This window comes from Rhinatrema bivittatum, chromosome 6, assembly GCF_901001135.1.
Source record: "Rhinatrema bivittatum chromosome 6, aRhiBiv1.1, whole genome shotgun sequence".
In the NCBI taxonomy this organism is placed as follows: Eukaryota; Metazoa; Chordata; class Amphibia; order Gymnophiona; family Rhinatrematidae; genus Rhinatrema; species Rhinatrema bivittatum.
Window position 1 is genome coordinate 138529412 of NC_042620.1, and position 23767 is coordinate 138553178.

Genomic DNA, 23767 nt, shown 5'->3' on the forward strand with positions numbered 1-23767 from the left:
TTCATGGAGCTCCTTGTCTCGTCTGCTTTCATACCACGTCTTCATGTCTTGATGTTCTGCCTGGGGTCCCTGACCAAGTCCTGAGGTCCCGCCATGATCTTCTTCATCCTATTGTGTCTGCCTGCCAGGATGTTCTTCCCTGCGTCTTCGTCATGAGCTACGGGCCTTCTGACCTGTTGGGCCTAGGAGTGGCCAACAGGTGGGATCTGTCCTTGTGCCCTGGAGCGTCTGTTTCTGCCAGCCTTGGGGGAAGCTTCGGATGACACCGGCTTCGTCATTGGAGTTCCTCCTTGCCTGGGTCTGCCCTGCGCTCGTCCCGTTCCCAGTAGTGGGACAGGGTGGTCCATGACCAGCCCATTGGATCCACCCGTGAAGGTGGGCTGTGTAGGGCGTCTGGAGAGACAGTGCCAATGTCCTCCTGCCTTATGTCTTGTCTTGCTTGGATCAAGTTCCTCGTCATGCTTGTGATGCCGTCGCATCAGCCCAGTCTTGTCCGCGATGCCGTCGCCTCAGTCATAGTCCTGTCTATGTGTCAAGGCCTCCGTCTGCCCTCAACCTCAGGCCAGGCCTGCTGCTCCAATGCCGATCAAGCGGCAGGTCCGAAAGGGCTTGGAACAGTCGGAGGACTGTTCCCCTACCAACATCATTTGTGTTGGCTCTGGGAGCTTGCAGGTCTGGCAGAGGGTAAGACCATGTTCAGCCATGCTGGAGCATGCCGTCAACCCTCGATCCGGCCCTGGATTCGTCTGGGGTCGTGCTGAGGCCCAAGGGCACACTAAACACCCCCTTCTCAACAGAATGCAAGGCCTTCGAGGCCGCTCTCAACACCCTGAGAATGTTTTCCCTGAGCACATTCTTTATGGAGGTGAGAAGATGAGACCTGGGAGCAAGATACATTACAGTGATAATGTTCTGTAACTGATCCAGACCCAAATGTATATGACACACACCAGATTGCATCTGCTCATGAGGAGTGAAAACCTGCTAAATAAATTCCTTTCTGGCATGATCACATGACCTTTGACTCTGCCTGGCAAGGTGTTAAGCATTATTTTTCTGTTCAAAATAGGAATTTTGTAAGGATCTATTCATTCACTTATTAGACCAATTTTGCATGAGAGAGGCAGAGTGGTTCCACCAGAGAGTGAGGAGACAATAGGAGTTTCTGTCACGAATTTCACTTGTGTTCAGTGTTTGGGAAATGCAAGTGGATTAATAGTAATATCTTTATGTGAGCTGCTGACGATGGAAAAGTTGTGAACTGATTTACTTAATGTTAAAATAAAAATCAAAGTTTTAATTTTATTTATCTTCTTAACTAAAATGATTTTATATCTTGAAGCATCACAAAATATCTTTCCACTGATTTTTTTAGAGGGAGAATGATGATTTTGCTTTCAAAGTTTTTCATTAATTCACTCCATAGATATATGAGATTTTTGATACCCTTAGAAAATACCTTAGATACATTTCTATAAGCTGCAATGGAATAAACTCAAGCTAAAAGATTAGAATAATATTTAAGGGCCTATGTAACTAGAGTGCAGTAATGCCTACCATGTGGTAATAGGGTTATTGCAGGTAAAAACTTTACTCTCTGTAAAATCACATTCAATAATGTTACCATGGCTACATATGCTATTATGTAAATAGGTATGCCAATGAAGGATCATAAACTACTTAGGAATTTAAAACTATAGTAAATGCTGCAGTATTATATATTGTTTATATATCAAGAATATACTTGAAGCAATCAAGACAAATGAATTAAGAAAATAATTTACAAAAACAAATGATTGTTACTCCCTCGTAGTGCACAAATACCCGGGAATCCAAAGAAATGAAACCCTCCAAGTAGGTGCTTCTTGTTGTATGTAATATAGAACCCAGAGCTAGAAAAGACACAAAAAAAAAAAAAATCATAAAAGACCTATAGCCAATTCTCCTGGAGGATTAATTATTGAAAGATGACGTCCCTGTTCCCCCCCCCCCCCCCCTTGCACTAGCTTTTCTGCAACTACCTCATCTGAAGCTGGAACTAGTAAAAAGCAAGCTTCCAGCAGAAGCTCAGAAAGAGGAAAATGGCACAAATCCTTGCAAGGTACCAAGCAGTAAACTATGCCAGCACATGTCACAGCGAACTATCCATGTGGGAAAGACATTCGGCATACTCATGCTCCTCCTCTAATGTAGCGTGCATTATTCAATGCAGAATGTGAAAAAGGGGTGCTACCCTGGCAAAAGAGGCTAGACGCTGAAGATAAGAAGACATCTAGACAGATACAAGGGAAGAGCAAGGCAGCACCACCATGAGGGAACTTTTTTTCTTTGGACTAGACCACTGCATCAATGACTTTATGATCAGGATATTAAAATAAATATTTAGAATTATCCAAGAATGCAAGACATTCAAAATTAAAATGATTAGATACTTCAAAATAAGCATAAAAGGGCAAAACAGACAATGGGTTTTCTAACTTACTGCCATTCATAACTTGGCTCTCTCAGGGCCTCATTTTCTAAAGTATCGCAGGTCTACGATACTTTAGGAAATGAGGGGCGGGGGGCGGGCCTGTGCTAGCCGGCAGCGATCGCACCGTCGCGGTGCGATCGCTGCCGGTTTCGCACCCAATAGCGCCACCATAGGAGGTGTAGCTATTCGGAGCGAAATAGGACGCGAAAGGGGCCTTACCTTTTCGCTGTCCGCGGCGTCGGTGCAGAGTCGGCCCCGGTGATGCCCCGACTCCTCCTCTTCTGGGGCCGACTCCACCTCGACTCCGCCCCCATTCTGGTATCTCACGCGATAAGGGACTTTTTGCATGCGAAAGGTCCCTTATCATGTGCAAGCCTCTTGGAAAATGAGGCCCTCTGTCTCCTATTTATCAGTCTGCAAATATATCACTGCCCTTTTACCCCCATCCCCCATTCCCTTCCCCGTCACATGACCATTCACTTGTATCAACTTCTACCTTTATCTGCTCATTTCAATTAAACTGATAAAGTAATTGGAGCTCCCAAAATCCAGTCAAGAAATGTATTTAGTCCAATAAAAGATATCATCTTATATTTTTGCTTATTTCCATGCACACTGATGAAGTCACACAACAACCATACTACTTTATATATTACTAAGGCAATGCAGATTTTATTTGACAGGAGACATGAGGTTTACTATGTATTGTTATGCTGCCTTCCCCCGTTATTTCCTATAGAACAGGGCAACATAAGTGTTTAAGAGCATATTTAAATAAAGTCAGGTCAGGATTTAGGTGTGCAAGTTTTTACCATCTTGCCCATACTTTGAACTCACACATGAGCATGCTCCTGTGCTTCCTCCACTCTATTCAAGATGTTGCTGATAGCAGCAGAATGAATTTGCATGTCTGAAGTGGCTAATGAGCCTCAGGCATATTGAGATGAAGTTGATCATGAATAATGTGCCAGAGAGACTGGGTAAGACCTAAAACAAATTAAGGTGGGTTATTTGATTTTTATAAGATTTATTTATTTACTTTTATTTATTTGCATTTTTTAATCGACTATACCAAGGTGGCTTACAGAAAAACATACATAATAAACTGGTACAACGTAGCTAGCAATTACGCATCTCACCCAGCAAAAAATAAATAACTAAAAGATCATGAAATAAAAGCTAAGCAATATCAAATAAAATCAGCCAAAGTCTTGCTGAAATAAAACAGTTTTTAAAAGCATTTTAAACTTTTTTATGACATTTGATTGTTCGAAACTCGAGGAAGATCATTCCATGATGAGGGAGTTATAACCAAAAATGCAGAACCCAGTGGTCACAGAAAGCTTAGCCAATTTCACAGACGGAACATCAAGAGTGAACCCTGTGAAGAATGCAAAGTTCTGTAAGAACTTTGAAAGAAGCTTCTGCATTTCAACTACAGCTTTGTATTTATTTCTAGCTTGCACCAGTAACCAGTGTAAGTCAACCAGTACTGGTGAGATGTGATTGCTCTTTTTATGGCCAGTAATTAGTCTTGCTGCTGCATTTTGCAGCAGCTGCAGTGGTTTAGTCAAAGACATGGGTAACCCAAAAATCAAAACATTGCAATAGTCCAGTGTTGCAGATGAAAAAGTCTGTATCACAAGAAGGAAGTTACCAGGCAATAAAAATGACTTAAGATCTCTTAAAAGTCGTAGCTTATAAAAGCCAGCATGCAAGACTGATCAAATGTGGGAATGGCAAACAAATGGGAATCAACAATAACCCTAAGGCTGGGAGCCTGTGAGGCGATGTAGATAGTTTCAGTATCAACCTGAATGGACTGGGGGATATCCATCGAGGAATTTCACTGGATTACCACAATCTTGGTTTATGCTATATTTAAGGCAAATTTGTTTTGATCTGAAAGGGCCTCTCACCAGTCTTTTTCAAACATAGAAAATGAATATTTTAAAGCACCAGTGCATCAAATTCTTTTAGCCATACATTTTCTAAGTCCTCAGTAATGGTAGCTTAAGCACATGTGTTGTGATTTCCAAAAATTCAAGTTAACTCACAATTGTGCAAGTTATTAGTGAATAGGTCCAATTAGAGCTAATGAAAATCACAATAAATAATGCATGTTAATGAATTTTATTTTATTCATTTATTTATTTAAAAATGTTTATAGACCGTTGTTCTGAAAAGACTATCACAGCGGTTTACGTACAATAGTGCATAACAAAACAATAAATAAAAGACATAAAATGAGAAATACAAAATAAAATATGTTGAGCTAAATCAAATCAAATAATACAATACAATATTAAAATCAGTAGACTAATATAAATAATTAACACAGAGAGAGTACAAAAGGAAATAAACAATAAAAGACAAACAGGAGGCAAGCATCATTTAGTAATTTTGATTCCAATACCATGAATCAGCAAAAGAATGTTGTTTGAAAAAAGGTTTGCATATTTTCAAAACTCTTTTGTAAATAATATTGAAGAACTTGTCTAATATGTTTACGTCATAAAACTGTGAAAAAAAAAGAACACACACAACAAAAATGTCTATTATATTTGGCCATCCGCGGGCTACCCCATGACCGGCTGCACTCATCTCAAGCCATCGCCAGAAGCCCCACAGTCCTCCTTGCAGTGTGGACACCACTGCCATGCCGCCCAACATGATGCCGCACCTCCCATCATGTGCCTGCATTTATTGACCCCTTGGCGAGATAATCCAGGACAGCAATGCCACGATGACATCACACGGCTGGGTTTTTAAACCCAGCTGTGTCTCTTCCAAGTCTACTCAGCAACAGATCTCATGCATCGACTGCAGTGCATGTTATCTCAGCATTCCTGCCTTGCGTAGCCTCGTCTCTCCAGCCTGCCCTGCCTTGTCATGCCCTGCCTGCCTTGCCTCCTCGTGTACAGCCTGCCTAGCCTTGTCTCTCCAGCCAGTCCAGGCACCTCATCTCCATTCTGCCCAGCTTTGTCTCCCCAGCCTGCCCTGCCATGCCCCTTTCCTCTCTCCTTGCTTCAGCCTTTCCTCAGACTAACCATTGAATCTGAACTTAGCCTAAACACTGACCATTCTTGCCTGCTGCCTGCCACTGACCTTAACCTGGACTCTGATCTTTCTTGCCTGCTTCCTGTCCTTGACTCTTGACTGGATCTTGACCATCCTCCTTCGCTGCCAGCACTGACCCAGCCTGACCCCAGACTTTCCACCTGCCAGACCCAGTGGGACTCTCACCTAAGTCCTGCTGGCCCCAGGAACCCAAAGGCTCAACCTGCAGAGAAAGGGGATGGTATAGGTGGAGCTCCAGACCAGACCCATCCCTGAGTTCTTCTGTCAGTTGTCAGTGTGGACCTAGGGGACTCGATCCCTAGGTTGCGTCAACCAAGCCCAGTGTGCATTTGCATGGAGCGGCACACCCAGGGAGGTGGCAGATCGGTGGCAGTAGGAGAGGCTATGAGCCGCCAGTGGAGCCTAACCAGCCAGTGGCCAAAGAGAGCGCCGAGGACGGAAGGAGAAGTCCGACTTCCGGGTATGCGCAGCTTCCTCTCCCCCTCCCCCCCCCCCCCAAAGCAGGAAGATTGGTGGACTGAATGACCCAAAGATAGCAAGAGGCCTACGGTGCCATGGTGGAGCTCATCCCACCATGGCCTGAAGACAGCAGAAGGTACACAGGGCCATGGTGGAACTCATCCCACCTCGGCTCAATTATAACCGGAGAATATGTGTATGTGTGAGCTTGTGTGTATGTGTGAATGAGTGAGAGCCTGTATGTGTCTGAAAACCTGTTTGTCTGTGCATGTGTGTGTGAGTATCTGAGAGCCTGTGTGTGTGTGTGTGTGTGTGTGTGTGTGTATGAGAGAGAGCCTATGTGTGTGTCTGTGTGAGAGCTTCTGTGTGTGTCTGTTTGAGAGCTTCTATGTGTGTCTGTGTGAGAACCTGTGTGCCTGTGAATGTGTCTGTGTGAGAATTTGTGTGTTTGTATATGTTTGTGTGCCTGTGAGAGCTTATGTGTTACATATAGGGGTGAGGGAGAGGCGGCCTGTGTATGTTAGATAGAGGGAGTGTGTGAGAGAATGAATGTTTTATTGTGCATGTGTGTGAGAGAGAAGATAAAATTTGTACAGCCATACCTCCCCAATCCACGATAATCTCAGGGTGACTGGAAATCAGATCCCAGGTATGGAGAGCAGATTTTTAAATTTTCAGTTTTAATTATTGGGTGTAATTTGATGATTCTGCTCTTTTGAAATATTTTTTTGGGGGTGGAATAGAATATTTTTAATTGGATTTGTTATTCATCAGATTTTTGAAATATTTTTTAGTGTTTGGTAAATTTTCGATATTCTATTCATTAAGGGGTAGGTTTTAAAAGCCCTGCGTGTGTAAATCCAGGAGCGTTTACGCACGTAGAGGAGTTATGCGCCAGGCCTATTTTCAAAAGGCCCGACGGCGCACGTAAAGCCCTGGGACGTGTGTAAGTCCCGGGACTTGAAAAAATGGGTGGTCTGGGGGCGGGGGCGCGGGCAGAGGCCTCTGCAGGGCTGCTGGGCTGGGGGATCGCGCGCCGGCAAGTTACGCCTGCCTCTGGCAGGTGTAACTTCTACAACAAAGGTAAAGGGGGTTTCTTTAGGGCTGAGGGGCAGGACAGGTAGGGGAAGGGAGGGGAAGGTGGGGGGAAAGGAAAGTTCCCTCCAAGGCCGCTCCGATTTCAGAGCGGCCTCGGAGGAAACAGGGAAAGCCAGCTGGTCTCCCCGAGGGCTTGGCTCACGCAAGTTGCACTAGTGTGCACCCCCTTGTCCGCGCCGACCCCTGATTTTATAACATGTGCGCGGCTGCGGGGGGTGGGGGGGACAAGTAGGGGTAGCACGCACAAATGTAGGCTGCACGTGTAGGTTTTAAAATCTGCCCCTAACTGATTTGAAATATTGTTTTTAGGAATTTGACTTTAATGTTTTATATTTTTTTATTTTATTTAATGTTTATGAAGGATGATAATGTTTCTATTTTTCCATTGTTACTCTGCATATAGAGGCTGGTTTGTTGTGGGTTCCAGTTCAGTTCTTCTCAACACATTTCTGTTGATACTTTCTGATCCCTTTGGTCTGATTTGGTGAGGGTCTGTCTGTGTTCTGCATATGTGACCGAGGTGAGGTATTTTGCTGGCATGTAACTTCTGTGTAGGGATCTATTGCAGCCTGGTTTCCTAATAAGAGTTTTATTGGTGTTCTAGGGCCTGGTGTAATATGTACAGTGTTGGCTTTTCATAGATAAGATTGTTAGGGTTGTTTTGGTATGGCAGGTTTACTAAATTGTAATGGTAATGCTGTTTGTTCATGGCTTTCTGAAGACCAAGCTCACATCCAATTCGCATTAAAAAAAAGTCGAATTCCATAGTAGCTCCAAAGGTCTTTTTTGCAGAGTTTTCTGGTTGGCACCACAGGAGAGTATGTAAATTTAATATGTATGTTGTAAGTGTTATTATTGCCTCAGAAGACTGTACTCTTGAATGTTTTTTTTCATGTAAAATTTGTTATAAATGCATAATTTGTGTGTATCTGTAAAGGGTGTGGGAGTGCGCATGTGTGGGGGGGGGGGGGGGGGGGAGGGAATGGCGTGTGTGCAAGGCTGTAAGCTTCGCCTAGGGTACCTAATACACTTCTGTATCCATGGGTTCTGGGGTGGTGGGGGGGGGGGGGGGGGATGTCAGTTTTTAAAAATATAGATTGCAGGACGGAGCTGGGCTTTATTTGATGGGCCCGGGACAGACACTGAATGAATGGGGGTGGGGGGGGACAGCACAGTAATTTTTCACACAGGGCAGAAAAAAATCTAGCACTGGTCCTGGAGTCAACTACACCACAGCACAGGGGTCCACCTCCCTAACAATGTCAGAGATGTGATGTGGATTTAGAGCATTTATTAAGTTACGTGATAGGGGCATAAGTTGAAATGTGGTCAGTCAGCAACACTATAAATCAGATGATATAGGGCCTGGAGCCTCGAGGACAGTCCTAGCCCCACTATGCCACCAGGGATACTAAGGTATGACTGGAAGGGATCTGGCTAGGGGGAGGGGGAGGTCTGGGTGCCTATGGGATGGGACAATTGTTTCAAAGCGATGGGGTTGGGAAAGGGGAGGGGCCTCCTCTAGAGATGATAAGAGCGGTGGGATGGGGATCTCACAAGACCACCCAGTATTTTTTTTTAATTCTTTCAGGGATGTTCGTTTCGACCACATGGACTCTTTAACAAGATGACAATCCCAGGTGCAGGAGCGCCATCTCACGGTATTTGGGAGCCTGTTAAACCTTGATATTTTTCACAGCGATATTTTACCAACGGAGAAAACACTGCATGGTTTTCTAAGCTGTGGTATCAACTACCACAGTTTAGTACACCTCGTGGTATTTTCCTCTTCTGAGGGAAAATACTATGGCTTAATAATAATGACCTCCTTAGATGGTAAGTCCTCTTGGACCGGGAAATGCTTACAGTGACTGAATTTAACTTGCCTTGAGCTACCAATGAAAAGGTCTGAGCTAAATAAATAAATTAAAAAAAAATTTGCACACAGAGTTAATTAATTACAGATTTACTTCCAGTTTTCCGCTCTCAGATTAAATGTTTTCAGTGTGACCAATTAAGCAATAGTATTCACAGGAACAGGCATTCCTCTGCTGACAATCCAAAACCCTGAGCCAACTGGATTTATGTTTTGAAAAAGATGATACAGACCATATTAGAAGAGCTATGTTTTCATTCCTCAAAATGTTGGATAGAATTCGTTTTGTTAGGTTTCCTTAGTGTACACTTTCCAAACCAAGGGCAGCTAACGAACAGCAGTACAAACTGCTGACCTCCGAATGTATTTAATCTGGATCTCGTTTCAAGAAAAAATATTTTTATAGCCATGCAGTATTTTTTTTCTTTGGTTAATGCTCCTTAAATGGCTTTTATATCTCCTAGATCTGTGTCTTCTTTGTCTGAGTTTCTGTTACTGTATTCTGGTTAGACTTAAAGGTTTCTCTTGGAAACTAATCTACAAACCTCAGCAAGATTTTTGACTAATGTTTTATTGAAGGTGCTTTCGCTCCCTCCCCCTTTCTCTCTCTGCAAATTAAAGCTACAGAGAAAATTTGCTGTCATGTCCCTGGCTTATAAAATCAGTGCAAATACAGGGGGCCATTTTTAAACTGCCTGTGGGAGCCCACAACTAATTTTCAAAGAGAAACACCTTGCAGAGTTTTTCTTTGAAAACTCGGGTCCATGGGGAAATGCCGGCACTTTGCACCCGTGTACCTTGCACCTGCTTTGAAAGGATGTGCCTAATCCCGCCCCCACCTTTTTCCCGAGGAGAAAAGTGTATGGAAGCCGTGAAATAGCGTGTATTTTTATCCGTACATTGGAGAGCAAGGGAGGCTGCACAGTTTTAAGACATTATTTTCATCCTCATAAAGTCACGGGCTTTATGAAGATGCCCATCTATACCAATAATACTTATCAACTGCTGTGTCAGTATCATGGTCGTACAAAAAGCTGCTATTCTAGGACTGTTAAGGCTTTTTTTATTTATTTATTTTTTAACCTTTCTTTATTAAATTTTTGAGTAAATAACAACAATTACATAAACAGCAATCCATAACAATGAAAGTTACCCCCTGATCCCCCACCTCCCCCAATCCTCTGAGCAGGAAAGAAGCGTCTCTCCTTCAACTAAGCCTTCTCCAAAGTCTCTATCAGAGTCCCGGTATTTGTATTTAGTTGCTCCTTTTATAAGATCCCTCTTGGAAGGTGAGAGTGACCACCAGAATTTTGTTCCAAACGGAGAAATACTGCGCCTGTGCCTCTTTCTTCTGAGAACGTGCCGTCAGCAGCTCATTTTGTAGCACATTTTCCAGGCGAGCATGCCACTGCCCTCCTGTGGGTCGAGTATTTGTAATCCACTGAGCCATGATTGTTTGTACTGCTAGAAGCAGCGCCTTCTGCAGGAATAGTCCATCATGGACTGTTAAGAGTTCGAGGGAATCATTAACAAGTCTCAGTAAGCACATTTTAGGAGTCCTGGGTATCTGAGTGTGTAATAACTGGCCTAGACTCCCCAACACTTTGTCCCAGAACAGAACCATCTGGTCACACTCCCACAGACTATACATATATGTCCCTTTTTCTTTTAGACATTTTTGACAAAGATCGAAGTCACATAATTTTACCGCGAACAATCTGGCTTGAGAAATGTACAAACAGTGTGAAATGTTAAAACCCAGCTCTCGCAGGGTCACATTTTCTGTTACCGTAATACATCCATCTAATATTATTTCGATATCCTCCCTTGATAGATATAAATCGGCGTGTTGCACCCACTTGTTCTAAATAGCTCAAAGGGCTGAGTGATCTGCTAAACCTTTTAGGGCTTTAGAAAAGGTAGTGCATGCATTGCCTCTCTTACCCCCAGTATTAAGAAATCCCTAAGTCTATTCCACGGGTCTTCACACAATAGTGCTCTAATGTAGTGCCTCGCCTGTAAGTAGGCAGCGTAGAAGGAAGCGCATACTGCTCTTGGAGATCCATGAAACTCCATAAGATTCCTGTCCCGGGGGCAAAGAATTGATATACGCTCCGCAGTCCCTTATTATACCAGTCCCGGATCACCACTCCATCTAAACCTGTGGGGAACTGTGGATTGCCACATAATGCAAAGGCTTTTTTTTATTTTTAATTGTCCCTTCCTTTATTTTGTTTTATCCTCTAGGTTTATCCATATTTCATTACTGATGATGTTTGCAGCTTCATGATATATGACCTTAAGGCACAGAGTTGGACTTCTGACAGGCCAGTACTCATTTTACTAATGAAAAAAAAGTCATAATTATATTTTGATTTTTGTAGTACTCATCAAGTTTCCTTTTCTTTCTTTTCTTGAAGGGGATTTATTGTGGAGTCTCAGAAGGGGAAAATGTATAGCTGTGCGGGCACTTCTCATTAAGCCAGCTGCAGAACATTTGCAGGCCTTGCGCCTGGTGATTAAATAATAAATACAAGCTGGTGTTATTTCAAAGAGAAATCAGTCATCAGGCAGGCTTATTTCAACTATAACTCCTGCATACTCTCTCTAATTTTGTTATTACTAGAGATTATTCCAAGCCAAAGCAGCAGCCTTCCAACACAGGTCTGCCGTTATCTGGCTATTTGTCAGAATGCCTCTGCTTTACAAAGCAAAATAAATCTGAATAGTTGGGTAGCCATACCCATTGCAATTTGAATCAGTAAGAAGAGCTAGACAGAACTGTGCGCATGCTGCTATTAGATTTACACGAAAATAAAGCCAACAAGATATAGCTCTTTATTGCAGACATCATATTATTCTTTCAAATAGTGCCTTGAATTAAAAACTCATGACATCATGTTTTTTAGATAATTTTCTGGGTAGTTATATATATTCTAATTATATCTATGATATAATGAAGCAAAACAACAACAAAAAAGGATGATAGATGTTTTCTTACCAAAATATATTCCTGTAAACTTCATGTGGCTCTTGACATGTTGCAGATTTTCCAGTGTTCCGGAAATGGATGCAATCTCAACGGTTTGGGTCTCCATTCAACAGGAAGAGGCTTTTTGCATTGTAAAAAACAAAAAGGCTGTTTTGTAACTCCCAAAAAGTTATTTGTGAAAATCAGGAAAAAAAAAAAGAGATTTACAGACATTACATATACTCTGCATTATCAAGATTCATTTCTCCTAGTTTCCAGCTCACAACTAGAAAATAAACCCTGCCCTCAGAAAACCAACTTTTCTTTACCTTCCCAGAGGCCTGTATACTGAATACATTTACTATTGCTCAGGGCAGGTACCCTCTCTTCCCCCCAGACAATTCCTATTCCATCCAACGGGGAGGAAAATGCAGTTTTATTTTCTTCCATGGAAAAGCATGGCAGCTGGTTCCTGAAATGCTATTTTCTTTTCTTCTATCCAATTCCATCCAAATGGAATTTGTTTTTGTTTTTTTTTTTTTTTTGGAGGGGGACTCTACAGTCCTTGAGATACATGTTCTTCTTTATATAGTCTGATTGAGAGACTGGGAATGCAAGTAGCAGATGGTAATTAATGTGGACAAGTGCAATCTAAATGACAGGTATACAATGCAAGATTCTACATTAGGAGTCAGCACTCAGGAAAAGGATCTAGGTGTCATTGTCGATAATATATTGAAATCTTCTGCTCAGGATGAGGCCAAGAAAGCAAATAGAATGCTAGGAATTATCAGGAAAGGAATGGAGAATAAGACAGAGAATATCATAATGCCTCTGTATCACTCCATGGTGCAACCACATCTTGAGTATTGTGTGCAGTTCTGGTCACCACATCTCAAAAACAATATAGCAGAATTAGAAAAGGTGCATAGAAGGGCAACCAAAGTGATAAAGGGGATGGAATGATTTGCCTGTGAGGAAAAGCTAAAGAAGTTAGGGATCTTCAGCTTTAAGAAGAGACAGCTGAAGGGAGATATGATAGAGGTCTATAAAATAATGAATGGAATGGAGCAAGTGAATGCAAATTAGTTGTTTAGTCTTTCAAAGAGTACAAATACTAGGGGACATGTAATGAAGTTAGTAAGTAGTTCATTTAAAACAAATAGAATAAAAAATGTTTTCACTGGATGCATAATTTAGGTCTGGAATTTGTTTCCAGAAGATGTGGTAAAAGTTGTTATTGTAGCTGAGTTTAAAAAAGTTTGGATTAGTTCTGAAGGAAAATAAAAAAAAAAACATTATTTATTTATTTATTAACTTTTATTTACCGACATTCGTGAAGCACATCATGCCGGTTTACAATGAACTCAGGAGGAAAATTACAATAAAACAATAAAACAATAGAGCAATAAAACAAGGGAGGAGAGTGGGGAAGGAGGATAAGGAGGGGTGGGAGAGGGAGAGGGAGGGGATAAGGATTATTAAGGTGGACTTGGGGAAATCCACTCGGAATCTACAGTTTTTACTTTTTGGATCCTGCCAGGTACTTGTGCCCTGAATTGGCCACTATTGGAAACAGGATACTGGGCTTGATGGAATTTGGTCCAACCCAGTATAGAAAATCTTATGTTCTTATGGTGCCACTAGGCAGACTAGATAGGCCATACAGTCTTTTTCTGTCATCACATTTCTATGTTTCTATATATATTGTATGAAATAAGTCAGCAGTTATTAGATAATAATTTATGGCCTTACGTTTTTATGTATACACTGTTTCCCAGATTCTTTATGTTCCATGCCCAGAGTGCAAATAGTGATAAGACATATTAGAATAGTTTGAAATAAATTAATTATTTAAAAAGACTCATTTTTTGCTGCTTCAAAAGAGATAGTTCTGGAATCACTCCAATGCACCATGGTGCCTGTTTATTGAGAAGCAGTATTGACTGTCCCTACCAACTGCACAACCATCTCCATACACTATTCATCTATGCCTTACTCCATGCCATCTCTCGCCAATTTATACCTCTCTTGCAGCCACTTTCACAATTTGCACACAGTCAGGATCTGTCCTGTAAAACAGTCGTTCTGACCCCCTCTTTATGCGCATACACCCTAACCCTAGCTAAATCCATCACAGCACAAGTCCAAACAAAAGTTGCCTTTCTTAAAAAATAAAGTGAAAAATAACTTTCAATATTTTTTTGCCTCTACTCAGAGGGCAAGCCAGGACCTAGACTAAAGTAGAAAATGAGAACGTCCGTTCAAGAATGAAAGACAGAAATGGGGACAGTCACTCTGGATGACTTCTGGACAACTCAACAAGCAGCAAATGTAAAGCAGAAAAGAAGGCAGCACTACCAACTACACTTTCAATTAGGTACCTCATCTCTCTTCCTGGCCAAGTCCCAGGGAATTCATGCATGCATTAGTTGCATGCATGAATTGGAAAAATATCCATCCTTTGGAGAGGAATCTACATGCTCTGAAACATTTGGAAAAAGAAAAAAGGGGAAGAAACTTGGATTCAAGAGATGAACTGTTACACTAAGACATACAAGTTATCAGTAAAAAGGTAGGATGCACAGACAACAAAGCATACAGTGTAACCAAGAAAGGCAGAATCCTAACAACATAATAGGCAGAAAGAACTCAGGGATCATAGAGACAGCACATGCCTACAACAGGCCACACCTAAAGCATAGAACGGAAACTATTCTACAGGACACACACACACATAGGCACAACAGAGAGGGAGCAAACGAGGAAGCAGGCAATCTGTTAAAGCTGAACCAAAAAACACATACAAATGAGACAAGATAACACAGCAAGTGCCCTACCAGCAGGCCACCAGAGTCACCTGATGAAAAGATGCTTGCAGATTCACACACACACACACACACACACACACACACACACAACAGAAACTCCACACACTTGTAGGGCAAAGGGGAGCCTTGGGTCAGCCAATGATATTTTTGGATTTTGTACTGGTAGGGGAGGAGCAACTGGGATGGCTCCTACCCCTCTAATACCTGAAGGTATTGGGAGGTTTGGTGGAAAGGCTTGGGGAGACCATTGGTAGGAGAGGAAGAGGGGTCTTTTGTTGCTTCAAGGGTGGAGAGAGGGGTTTACCGTTCCTGGTGTTACTTAACAATGTTCACTTTTAAGGGGCAAAGGGAAGGCATTTTGGGAAGGAGATTGTTGCAGGGTGGAGAGTGCCACAGAGGTCTGGTTACTTGGTGAAACTTTGGGGAGGGGGTAGAACTCAGGGCTTCATGCCCTTTTCATCCTTTACTGGGAAGGAGGGCAGGAGCACACATTCCTATGAGCAGTGACATGCAGATGTTACCACTGCTGGTACTGTCCACACATTCACATCTGCATGAAGAGTATCTTGGTATTCACTGAACTTCAGTTCTCAATTACCTCAGTTTAGTGAATATCAGGGTAACTAAAGTGAGTTAAAGCAGTGAGTTTTCATGCACTTTAATACACTCCTTTCATCAGATGAAAAAATATAAACAACCACTTCCTTTCAGAGCATTTTATGGATCTGTGCATCCTTTCCTAGTCACAAGGATCCCACAGTTGACACCTGTATGGGTAGTCATTATTTTCAGGAGGTTTTGTCTATGAGTTGTGAGGTGTCATTTTCTTACTGCAGTTATAATTGTGCAACATGGTGGGATTTGGTTCTAAACAATTTATTCCAACCAGCACTTTAAAGAAGATTCCATAACAAACAAAAATAAAGCCTGGGCAGTCTGCATCTGTGTTGTTTCCTGAAAATCTTAAAATAGAAACCTAACCCACACAGGGCTATAGGACAGGGGTTCTTAACCCAGTCCTCTGAACACTCCCTGCCAGTCTGGATTTCAGGTTATCCACAATGAATATGCATGAGATAGATTTGCATACACTGCCTCTATTGCATGCAAATGTAACTCATACATATTCATTATGGATATCCTGAAAACCAGGCCTGTTTGTGGCACTTGAGTGCCAGAGTTGCTTACCCCTACCTTAAAACTTTCTGGGTTTTTCCCCTTTTACAGCGCTTCTCCCTGTAAGCTCCATGCATTTCCATAGCAGCAGCAGCAGGCATACCAGGTTTTCTTGCCCAATTGCCTCTTTAATCTGAAACTCAGCTGTACTTAAACTGACTGCTAGCCTGCTACAGATGTTGATTAATGAGACAGCACCTGAAGTGAATGCACAATCCTTGAGTGAATTCCTTCCAGAGGAGACAGCCTTTACTGTAGTCTGTGGCTAATGCATCTTCCTTGGACTATTGTGCCACATCTGTCACAAGAAGGCACAATGAACCATAGAGGGTGAGGGACAGGGAAGTAAGTATATTTAGAAAAGGAAGGGAAGTAGGAAAAGCAGCCAAGAAACAAAGCCATAAATAGAGGGAAAATATAGCTAAGGCAGCAAAGCAAGGAAACAAGATATTTTTCACTAGCAGATGGTTGTTTGTTGCATGTTCATGATATCACAGCAAGCATTCTTTATCCATGCCCAATGACAATGACACAATTCAAAATTTAGTTGTTTGTGCAGAGAGTCAATTCATGTGTATATTTCAAAAAATAAAGGCAGCACTGAAAAAAAAAAATCATCTACTGCTATTCAACTTTTATTGTAGTAATTCTGGAACACTATTTACCCACACCTTACTTTCTGAAAACACATCAATTATAAAACAAAATGCTGTTATCACAAGTTAATAGATGGTCACTCACTCTAAAGTCCCTCCACTCACAACTTGTGAAAGAACTTTCTAGATATAACTCCCACAAGACATTTTTACTTATAAGGAGCAGCACCCCTGCTAGCTTCTCTCACCAACCCTGCCAGTGGGTTCTCCACTCTGGAGTCCACATTTCTGCCTATTTCTAAATTGCATGGAATGACTGGGTGGGGCAATTGATTGATAATGTACCCACAGGCTGCTTGTCAACCTAATGAAAGGATGGATGGGACGAGAGCTAAAGAATTCCTGACCCTTCTCCTCCTTTTTTCCCCTGACTGTGTCAGTACTTTAAGGGAAACCCCAAATAAAGAGGCATACAGAATTGCATGCCAACTTCAAAGAGCATATTCTATGACTCCATGGCCTGAAAGTATGTTTTAGAAGCTTCATGTATGAGGGTGCCTTGTAGTTGCTCTGAGGGGGTGGAGGCATTGAGGTAGGTATCTGTGTTTATGGGGCTTGGTGGGGAAGGCGTGGCAGGGTCCATGGCTTGTGGGGGAGGAGTGTTTGGGGGAGTAGGTGGTAAGTAAGTAGGAGTGCATGTAGGAGTGTTTTGAGTGGTGAAAGGGTGGGGGATAGGTGATGTGGTGTAGGTAGGGTGTGTGTGTCGGAGGTGTATGTGTCAGGGTGGAGGTGATGTAGATGGGTGAGGGTATAGAGTATTACGCCTCACGCGTAATACTTCTGTTCAATGTACACCGTCGTGATATCCTTGATGAACGTCGGTATATAAAAACTGTCAAATAAATAAATAAATAAATAAATAGAGGGTTTGCAGTTTTGATGGTGGAAATGGTGGTGTAGAGTGTGTGGGGTGGTGTGGTGGTGGTGAAGGGATGTGGGTGTGGTGGGAGAGATGAAAGTGTAGGTGTGTGTCAGGGGATTAGTGGTGTAAAGGGGTAAGAGTATATGTGTGTGTGAGGAATGTGTGGAGAGTGAAAGGAATAGTAGGGGGGTTGCATGAGTGGGCATGCAGTATCCATATGGCAGGTACAGGACTGGGGTTAGGGATATGTATGTTAGTGAGGAGAAAAAAAGAGGGGGTGAGGTCAGGAATTCTATAGCTCTCTCTCCACCCTTCCTTTCATTAGGTTGCCAACTAATCTAGCAGCACATTATCTATCAGAAACCCCACCCAGCCATTCCTTGCAGTTTATGCCTAGGCAGGAACATAGACTCCAGAGTGAGGAGCTCGCTGGCAGGGTTGAGGAGCAAAGTGAATAAAGGCACAGTGCCAACACAACCCCTAGTATACTAAAAGTACTCTGAGTTATATCATAATATATCCTTGAGTGTAAGAATTCCTTAAAAAATTAGAGTTGGCTCTGACTTAGTTTTGCAAAGAGAAGTGAGGTCAAACATTCAGACTCAAGGGTCTGTAGATATAATTTTCTGTACATGACCTTTCTTTCAGCCTCTCTGCTTACTGTTAGCTGAAACCTTTCAATAAAATGTTGTGAAGGGCAGCTGTAGAGGGGGTGTTATAGACACAACCTTCTGGAGTGGCGCAGGGTAGGGGTGTGCATTCGGATTGACCGCATTAGTGAAACGCAACTCATTTTTTTTTTTTACTTAAAAAATTGATTCGACATAAACGATCGGATTTCCCACATATCGAACATAGATATGTTCGATATGTGGGAAATCGCGATTGTTGAGCCAAAATAAAAATATAAACCCCCTCACCCTCCTTAATCCCCCCCCCCCCGACTTACCACAACTCCATGGTGATGGAGCGGAGTGAGGACGCCATTTCTGCAATCCTTGGCGAGAAGCATGTGACGTCGGCGGCACGTCGAGTGACGCCGGCGTCACGTGATTCCCGGCTCGTTCGCGCCGGACGGCTCGTTCGGCCCAAAAAGAACTTTTGGCCAGCTTGGGGGGGCCTCCTGACCCCCCCAAGCTGGCCAAAAGTTCTTTTTGGGCCGAACGAGCCGTCCGGCGCGAACGAGCCGGGAATCACGTGACGCCGGCGTCACTCGACGTGCCGCCGACGTCACATGCTTCTCGCCAAGGATTGCAGAAATGACGTCCTCACTCCTCGCTTGATCACCAGGGAGTTGTGGTAAGTCTGGGGGGGGGGATTAAGGAGGGTGAGGGGGTTTAAATTTTTTTTTTGCACATATGTACATATACCCAACTCATTGGATTTTTTTTATGTCCATATTGGCCGCAAGTGGGACCCCCTTTCGGACATAAAAAATATGAACATAAAATTTTGCTCTGCACATCCCTAGCGCAGGGTAGCAAGGTGGCAAGGCTGGAAGCTATGTGTGGGCAATCCAGTGAGGCTGAAATGGAGCTCTGGAGCGAGGTGCTGGCTGGTATGGAGCTCTGAAGCAAAGTGCAGGTAACCACAGGAACAGACTGGAACTGAGTGCTGGTAGGAGTGGAGTGTGTTGCGTCCGTCGGTCACAGACGGCTGCGACCACGCTGCCTTACCTCTTTTCTTCCATTTTCCTCCTCCTTGGGCAAGATGTCTGCCTCCGGTGCCGAGTGCCGAAACCCTCGGCGTCTCCAACTCAGCATGGGCGTCCCAGTCCACCATGCTCCTTCCCGTTGCCTCCTAGGGTGTGTGCATGTATGTTGCCTACGCTCAAATACACGTCATGGCAGGAACCTTGGGGGCGTCTCCACCGCTTGACATCGATACCTCCGGGTATTTAAAGCCTCCACTACGCTACCATCATTGAGTTAGCAAGGATTTCGGTTTAAGCTATTCTGACCGCTCTAAGCTGCTCACTTAGACGCCTTGCTACCCTCCGGGGATCTCGCTCCTTACGAAGCTCTAGGCACCCACTCCTCGGGGGCCTCTCACTTCCAACTACCCTTCAGGGCTTCTACTAACTAGACAACCGCTCCTCGGGGGTCTCTCTCTCTCTAATTTTTCAGGATCTTCTAAACTATCAGGTACTCGCTCCTCGAGGGCCTACCAGTCTGTGTATCCTGTACCACGGACCTTCGGTCCCACCATCATCATTTCCAGGAAGACGCCGCACTATGCTCCTGTGAGTACCTCTACGATCCGGTGCTCCAACTCCACCCACCAGGCTCGGTCTTGCTCGCACTGCAGGTTCTAAGCTATCTTGAACATCTAGGTGAGACTTCTACATCTGAGACTGTCTGAACGTATTGGCACCTTGCGGACTTCAGTGCCTTTCCTTCCTGCCTCATACCATCTATCTACAGCAGTACAATAAAGCTTTCCACCTACAAGTGTCTGCTCTCTGAGGTTAGCCTATCACAGTGGTTCCCCAAGGGGCCCCTCCCCATGGGAGGAGTCATCTCCACTGCGACTAAGGGTCCACACAATGCCACAAACAAAACAGAGTGATTGCAGGTATACTTGGAACTGGAACACTGAAACAGACAGAATCTGAGTGAAGGTAAGCATGGACTGGAACAGCAGGAACAGACTGGATCTGGGTGCAGGGTAAAAGTGGAGTGAATGTGGGTATACTTGGAACTGGAACATTGGAACAGACCAAATCTGAGTGAAGGTAGGCATGGACTGGAACAGCAGGAACAGACTGGATCTGGGTGCAGGTAAGCAGCATGGAAGTGGGACTCTGGAAACAGTAACTAGGGCAAGACAAACAGGATAAACCAGGACAAGGACTACCCAGAACATGGAACATTGAATGCTCGAAGGCAGTGTAGGCAAGGAAGGTCCCGAGGGGCAAGGCAGAGAGAGGCCCAGAAACAGGGAGAGACCTAGGATGTCTCAGGGCTAGGCCAAGGGTCAGGAAAGAGAGAGGCCTAGGGTAGACCACAAGGCAAGGAAAAGTCAGAAGGACCCTGGCCACAGAGCAAGGCTTGGAACAGAAGGTTAGATGGCCAGCAGATAGGGTAAAGCAAGACTAGGGTCAGAAGAGGCCATGAGACAAAGCTAGGAATGGCTTGAGAACATTTGAGGATAGAAATGAAGAAAAGATTGCATGGGGGTAACTTGCTGGTGTGGCGGTTACTACTCTTAACCAATAAACCTTCATACTGTTGATGCAACTCCATCATTGCTCTCTGCTTCAATGGCAGAGGGAAAAGGGGAAAAGAGGAATTAGATTCAGACAGCAACCAATAAGGACATTGGATTTTACGGTCTAGGAAAACAAATAGGCATGGGGGTAGCTTGCTAATGCGGATGTTACTACCCTTAACCAATAAGCCTGATACTTTTGATGCAATTCCAATATTGCTCAATGCTTCAATGAAAAGAGGTAATGGGGAACTGGACTCAAACAGCAACCAACAAGGGCCCTGACTTTGACTGTCTGGGAAACTGATAAGTATGGGAGTAAGTTGTATGGCACGGCAGATGCTACCATAGCTTGCTGGGCAGATTGGATGGACCATTTGGTCCTTTTCTGCCATCATTTCTATGTTTCTATGAGAAAGCCACAAGGTAGAGGTGGCTAGAGCAGGGAACCAAGAAGAACTCAATGCCAAAGCACTGAGACATGGGAGAGACAGTGTTAAGTAGGGCTGGAGTTTGGATATGGTATAGGCAGGAGAGAAGGGCTTGGCCAGCCATGGGAATGAGCTCATGGAGATCCCCTGCTGGTGTGGAGGCTGAAGCACAGGCTGAAGAGAGGAGCCACAGAATGCTTGAGAACCATTTGGAGCCAGACTCAGTTGGGTCCTCTGGTGGCACAGCGGCCAGAAACGCAACATAATATAGCATTCCTTGTATATTAAGTTACCACCTGGTCTAAAGCAGGCAATAAATAGCATGCCATTAGCAAGTGTTTGGTAAATTGCATGATTGACTAGTAAAAGAACATACGATTTGCCATACTGGATCAGAGCAAAGTTCCGTCAAGCCCAGTATTCTGTTTCTAACAATTGTCAATCCAGGTCACAAGTACCTGGCAGGGTACCAAAAGGTTGATAGATTCCAAGCTGCTGGGAAGCCATCTGGAGGGACTACCCTCCCAAAAGGGAGACTGGCAGGGGACTGCAAGTTGAAGGAATTTAACTCAAGGGCTTGTTTCACCTGAGCCCCGTTGTACTCCAAAGTTGCTCCCGCCCTCGATGATGTCATCAATTGGGGCCTGAGGACCTGATATAACCAGCGAGGCTACGGTGATTGTTCGGAGGCCATCTGGAGAGACTACCCTCCTGAAAGGGAGACAGGCTAGAGGACTGCAAGTTGGAGGAGTTTAACTCAAGGGCTTGTTTCACCTGAGCCCCGTTGTGCTCTGAAGTTGCTCCTGCCCCGATGACATCATCAATCAGGGTCTGAGGACCCAATATAACCAGCAAGGCTGTGGCGCACAGCCACAGGCGCGCAGCCGAAGCCGCACGCCAAAGGAGCGCGCCCCTTATTGCAGTTCTTTTTCTCTTCTTTTTTTCTTTGGTTTTGCCTTATTCTTCTAGGTTTATGGGCAGGAAGAGAAAAACTAAATTTTTAACATAGTCTCCTGGTCCTTCAGCTGTGAGAGGCCCAATGGATTCAATTGTGGTTAGAATGGTGAGTCAAGCTATGAGAAATTCTATTCCTGAAATTTCATTTTCTTCAGGGTCCCCAGAGAGTCCAAGCCAACAACCATTAACCCACATTGTTATGGGTCCTTTTGAAGATAATACTCATATAATGGCAAATAATCCTGAATTGGTGACTGTTACTTCACGATCTAATATGCAAGGAACTACTGGGCAACAGGGAGCTTCAGGGGAGCCGGGGTCTCATGTGCCAGGTGTTACCTCTCAGACTGGAAGTTTTGGCTCTGAGCTTCTCGACCCCCAGAAAGTAATCTTAGCTGATGTTTGGACTGTGCTTATAAATATGGAAAAATCACTATCTTTTTCAACATCTCAATTTGGTAAAATTTCCAGTAAAATTAAGAATACTTTGGAAGATCACGAAACATGTTTAAATAACTTAGAAGTCACTTATAGGTCTACAACATCTCAAATTGTGTCTTTACAGTGATCTAGTAGTTCCTTCATTAAAGATAGTTTAATGTCACAAAAACAACTGGAAAATTGGAGAATGAGATCTGAATAAGGAATCTTCGTTTTCTAAATTTCCCAGTTTCAAGATTATTGTCTGCCACTGAATTGTTTAAAAAATATATAGGTGAAGTATTATCTATTTCATTAGTGAAAGAAATGGCTATATTATATTCCTCGGTCTAAGGCAAGTTTAGAAGGATGGGAAGAGGAGATGGACATTTTGCAGGGGGATAGTCCTAATTTGACCTCCTTTTTGGAGGCTTCTATTGATGATATCCCCACAAGGGCTACACTCTTGGTATCCTTTTGCAGTGAGCAGGATAAATATCTGGTGTTTCAGAAATATTTTAAAAATAAAGATGTTTCCTTTTGTGGTCAAAAAATTCAAGTATGTCCTGATATTTTTAGAAACACTCAATTGAGGAGAAAACAATTTCTTCTGTTAAAACCAAGAGAATTATCCCTGGGGGCAGTTTTCTTTTTAAAATTCCCCTGTAAGTGTCTGGTTATCTATCCGAAGAGCAAGTTTAAATTTCAAGAACCTACCCATCTAGAGACATTTTTAGTGGATAAGCACACCTGATATGTAGCTATAATGTGGAATGTGTGGGGTATACATGGTTCTTTATTTTTCAATTTTTCTCCTTATGATGTAACCGTTACAGTAGTATTTTTCTGGATTAATGTTTTCTTTTTAGCCTCCCATAATTTGGGGACTTGTCTATTGGAATTTATATATATCTGCCTAATGTGAGTAATGTGTTAATTATACTTTAGATTCCAATATGTTTGCTTTGGATATTATCAATGTATTTGGTTAAAATCCAATAAAAATGTAAATTACAAAAAAAAAAAAAACCCAGATTCTAAGCTGCTTATCTCAGGGATAAACAGTGGATTTCATTCAAGTCCACCTTAATAATGGTTTATGAACTATTCCTCCGGAACTTCTCCAAACTTTTTTTAAATCCATCTACAGTAACAACTTTTACCACATCCTCTGGCAATGAGTTCTAGAGCTTAATTATGTGTTGGATAAAAAAAATATATATTTTCTCTTTGTTTTAAATGTACTACCTAGTAACCAGAGCTTAC